Genomic DNA, 6,000 nt, shown 5'->3' on the forward strand with positions numbered 1-6,000 from the left:
CCAGAATGCTGCTGCGAGACTAGTTTTTAACATCCCGATGAGAAGCAGTGTTCGGCAGCATCGGCGACTACTCCATTGGCTGCCTGTGGCTAATCGAGTCAAGTTTAAAGCATTGACCCTGGTCCATCGCGCTTTGCATGCCCTTGGTCCTACCTACCTTCGGAAGAGGTTTTTGTTTTACACCCCCGCCAGACACCTTCATTCATCATCTCAGTTCTTGGCCCATATCCCTCGCTTCCGGCTCACAAGAGTGTGGGGCAGCTCACTTGCTATAAGAGCTGCTATGGCCTGGAACTCACTTCCTCTGGCTCTCCGCAGTATTCAGGACTTCTGTCTATTAAAAAAAAACTGAAGACCTACCTTTTTGATTAATTTAACCTCACTCTCTCTCTCCCTAGGCTCGCGCCGGGAAACTCCTCGGAGTATCTGCGCACGGTTTAAGTTTAAATAACATAACATAACATTTGTAGTATAGTCTGTGAAGTTCTAAGCTGTGGATGGTTTTGTGACTGAGATATGTCTCTACATGCATATGTGTTATGGTACGTGGTATGCGTCTGAAGATGATAGACGTATAAAACACATATATAAATCTATCTGTAAATTTCTTTTATATATGATGCTGGTAGCAAAAGGTACACATATATGCATGCATGGATGCTTTCAGGAATATGGTGAGACTTACAGCAAAAACATGTGAAGGGTTGCTAGTTTATATTTGTCTAGGTCCAATACCATAAATAGTTGGAGAATGGTGAAGCTACAGCTCAAAAGTGTGGTTTAAAACATGGTGGCAGAGGAATTACTGATTAGGCTATATTGCATGAGTCTGTTGAAAGGTATGGTTGAAATATATCACATGATGTTAGGTGTCTATTTGAAATGAGAAGTGCAGCTTCTTTAGTTTTAAGATCTGCATGGTTTTGTGACTGAGTTATGGCTGGCAGATGTATTTTCATATGTGTTATGCATCTGAAGATGCTAGATTTATAAAATACAGGTATACATCTAGTTGTATGTTTCTTTTATATATGATGATACTAGGAAAAGGTACAGATATATGCATACATGCTTTTAGAAATGTGGGAAGATTTTCAACAAAGACAAGTGAACGGTTGCTGCTTTGCTGCTAGCTATGCTAATTTTCTGATTAGTAGTAGAATAGTAGAGCAGCAGCAGTAGAAAAGTGATGTTTAAGATATGTTGGGAGAGGACTTAGACATATGGTACTTTATAAGAGTCTGTGTAAAACTTCACTTGAACTATGCTGCATAAATCTAGGTGTGTATTTGAAATGTGAAGTGTAGTCTGTGAAGTTTTTTAAGGCCTTTATGGTCTTGTGAGTGTGGTTATGTTTCTGGTTGCACATGTATTCTGATAGGTGTTATGCCTTTGAAAATAGGTACAGACACAAACATGCATGCTTTTAGGAATATGGTTAGAGTTATGGTAGAGACGTGTGATAGATTGCTGCTTTATATTTGGCTAGGCCAAATATTCTGAGTATTCGTAGAATGGTGCAGCTGCAGCACAAAAGTGAGTTTTAAGACATGTTGGCAGAGGGATTAGTGATTAGGCTACTTTCTATGAGTCTGGGGAAACGTACACTTCAAGTACAATGTACAAATGTAGGTGTGTTTTTCAAATGTAAAGTGCAGTCTGCCAAGTTTTAAGTTCACGGTCTGCATGATCTTGTAATTGATGTATGTCTTTACTTGCACATGTATTTTGATATGTACTATGCATCTGAAGATTTTAGACGTATAAAATAAAGGTATACAACTATTTGTTTATTTCTTTTACATATCATGTTGATTTCTAAAGGTAGACAGATATGCATGCATGCTTTCAGGAGTATGGTGAGACTTATAGCTGAGTCATGTAATAGACTGCTGCTTTATTTTTGGCTAGGGCCAACATCCTAAGTAGTTGTATAATGGTGAAGCTGCAGCACAAAAGTGAGTATTAAGACATGTTTGTTAAGAAACAGATTAGTGATTATGCTAGTTTGTATGAGTGTGTGAAAAGGTACATTTAAAGTATGACACATAAATGTAGGTGTCTGTTTGAAATGTGAAGCGCAGTTTCTCCAGTTTTAAGGTGTGCATGTTCTTGTGATTGGTGTATGTCTCTACTTGCATATGTATTCTCATATGTGTTATGCATGTGAAGATTCAAGATGTATAAAAGAGAGATATATCTCTATTTTTATGTTTCTATTATATATGGTATCACTAGTGAAAGGTACAGATACATGCATATATGATTTCAGGAATATGGTGAGATTTATAACAGACTCATGTGAAGGTTTTATGCTTTACATATGGGTAGACCCAACACCCTGAGTAGTTACAGAATGGTGAAGCTGTAGCACAAAAGTGTTCACCATGTCATAAACCTCTCCTTTGTGCTGCAATTTCACTGTTCTGCTGCTACTCAGGATGAAGGGTGTAGTCAAATATAAAGCAGCAACCCGTCACATGTCTCAGCTGTAAGTCTCCAATCACCCAGCCACAACCCATGTACTTATATAATCAACCAGATACTACCCTTGCACTCCTCCAATCACCCAGGCACTACCATTGTACTCATGCAATCACCCAGGCACTACACCTGCACTCACGCAATCACCCAGGCATTACCTTGGCACTCATGCAATCACCTAGACATTACTCATGCACTCCTACAAACACTCACACATTACCCCTGCACTCATGCAATCACCCAGGAATTACCCAAGCACTCCTTCAATCACCCAGGCACTATGTATGCACTCATGCAATAACCCAGGCACTACCCATGTACTCCTCCAATCACCCAGGTACTACCCGTGCACTCATGCAATCACTCAGGTACTATCCATGCACTCATCCATGCACTCAGTCACTACTCCCGCACTCATTCCATTTACCCATGCACTTATAAAATCGCCCAGGCACTACCTATGCAATCAGCCAGTCACTATCAATCATCTCTTCCAATTACTCAGCCACTACCCTTGTACTCATACAATCACCCAGGCACTAATGCACTCTGCCAATTACCCAGGTACTACCACTACACTCATGCACTCCTTCAATTACCCAGACATTACCCCTGCACTCATGCAATCACCTAGGCAGTACCCATGCACTTTTTCAATCACTCAGGCAGAACCCATGAACTTATAAAATCACCCAGGCACTAACTATGCACTCCTCCAATCACCCAGGCACTACCCCTGCACTCCTCCAATCACTCAGGCAGTACTGATGCACTGATGTAATCACTCAGGCACTACCCATGCACTCAAACATGCATTCAGCCACTATCCCTGTACTATGCAATCACTCAAGGACTACCCATGCACTTCTCCAATCATCCAGGCACTACCCTTGCTCTCATGCAATCACCCAGGTGCTACCCATGCACTCTTTGAATCATTCAGGCACTACCCATACACTCCTCCAAGCATCAAGGCACCACCCATGCACTCTTCCAATCACACAGGCATTATCCCTGCACTCATGCAATCACCCAGGCATTACCTATGCACTTTTTAAATCACTGAGGCAGGACACATGCAGTCCTCCAATTTCCCAGGCACTACCCCTTCACTCATGTAATTACTCAGGTACTATCCATGCAGTTATCCATGCACTCAATTGGTACTTCTGCACACATTCCATTTACTGATGCACTCATAAAATCACCCAGGAAGTACCTTTGCACTCATGAAATCAGCCAGTCACTATCAATCCTCTCCTCCAATTACTCTGCCAGTATCCTTGCACTCATACAATCACCCAGGCACTACTGTTGCACTCATCCATTCAGGTAGGCACTACTTATGTGCTCACCGATGCATTCAGGGACTATTCATGCACTTATCCATGCACACGAGCTGTACTTTTGCACCCATGTAACCAGATAATCAGTAACCAATCTCTTCTCCAGTTATACAGACACTAGCCTTGCACTCATACAATCACCCAGGCAATACCCATGGAGTCATGCAATCACTGAGACACACGCATCTTATATCTTAGCTGTAAGTTTTCCATATTCCGGAAACCATTTATACATATGTCTGTACCTTTTGCTAGCAATATCACATATAAAAGTAATATACAAATATATAATTGTGTTTTATATATCTAGCATTTTCAGATGCATAATATGTATCAGAATACATGTGCAAGTAGAGATATACCTTAGTCACAACAACATGCAGACCTTACAACTTGACAGATTGCTCTTCACATTTGAAGCAGATAATGAAAATGATGTGGTATACTTGAAGTGTAGCTTTCTACAGACTCATACAAAGTAGTGTTATAACTAATCGTTGTGCTAATATGCCTTAAAACTCACTGTTGTGCTGCTGCTTCATCATTCTATGACAACATAGGTTGTTGGACCTAGCCAAATATAAAGCAGCAATACTTCAAATGTCTGTGCTGAAAGTCTCACCATCTTCCTAAAAGAATGCATATATATGTCTGTACTTTTTGTTAGTAACATCATATGTCAATGAAATATACAAATAGATGTATACCTGTGTTTTATATGTGTAGCATGTTGATATGTATAAGACATGTCACAATACATGTACAAGTGCATAGATATCTCAATTAGAAGACCAAGAAGATATTAAAACTTGAGAGAGTACACTTCATATTTCAAAGAGACACTTAGATTTATTTAGTGCACTTCAATTGAACTTTTCCAGCGACTCCTACAAGATACCAGAATCAGTAATTCCTCACCCAACATATCTTAAACATTACTTTTCTGGTGCTGCTGCTTTACCATTTTACTATTAGTTAGGTATTGAACATCCAAAAAACAAAGCAACAAAGCATTAAGAAGCTATAGTAGTGCAGAAAGAGGCAAGAGGGTTGCAGAAAGAGGCGAGAGAAGTGCAGAAAGAAGCAAGAGAGGTACAGAAAGAGGCAAGAGAAGTACAGAAAGAGGGAAGAGAGATGCAGAAAGAGGCAAGAGGGGTGCAGAAAGAGGCGAGAGAAGTGCAGAAAGAAGCAAGAGAGGTACAGAAAGAGGCAAGAGGGGTGCAGAAAGAGGCGAGAGAAGTGCAGAAAGAAGCAAGAGATGTACAGAAAGAGGCAAGAGAAGTACAGAAAGAGGGAAGGGAGTGCAGAAAGAGGCAACAGGGGTGCATTAAGAAGCAAGAGTAGTGTACAAAGAACCAACAGAGGTGCAGAAGGAAGACAAAGATGTGCCGAAAAAAGCAAGAGGGGTGCCACAATTTTCAAGAGAGGTGCAAAAAGAGAAAAGAGTAGTGCAGAAAGTATCAACAGAGGTGCAGAAACAGACAATAGGTGTGCAGAAAGAGGCAAGAAAAGTTCAGAAAGAAGCAACAGAGGTGCAGAAGGAGGTAAGAGAACTAAACAAACAGGCAAATCAGTTGCAGAAAGAGGCAAGAGAGGTCCAGAAAGAGAGAAGAGGAGTGCACAAAGAGGGAAGAGAAGTGGAAAAAGAAGCAACAGAGGTGTAGAAATAGGCAAGTGGGGTGTAGAAAGAGGCAAGAGAGTTGCATAAACCTACAACAGATGTGCATTAATAAGCAAGAGCAGTGCAGAAAGAACCAATAGAGGTGTAGAAGTAGGCAAGAGGGTTGCAGAAATGTGCAAGAGATGGGCAGAAAGAAGCAACACAGGTGCAAAAGGAGGGATGAGAACTACAGAAAGAGGCCAAAGAGTTGCAGAATCAGGCAAGAGAGGTGCAGAAAAAGGGAACAGGGGTGCAAAAAGAGACAAGAAAGGTAGAGAAAAAGTGAAGAAGGGTGCAGAAAGAGGCAAAGGGGTTGCAAAAAGAAGCAAGAGAGGTGCAGAAAGAAGAAAGAGAAGTACAAAAAGAAGGAACAGAGGTGCAAACAGAGGCCAGAGGGGTGCAGAAAGATGCAAGAAGGGTGCAGAAAAAGGGAAGAGGAGTGTAGAAGCAGGCAAGGGTGTGTAGAAAGAAACAAAAGAAGTGCAGAAAGAAGGAACAGAGGTACAGAAA

This window comes from Triturus cristatus, chromosome 5_1 (genome assembly GCF_964204655.1).
Source record: "Triturus cristatus chromosome 5_1, aTriCri1.1, whole genome shotgun sequence".
In the NCBI taxonomy this organism is placed as follows: Eukaryota; Metazoa; Chordata; class Amphibia; order Caudata; family Salamandridae; genus Triturus; species Triturus cristatus.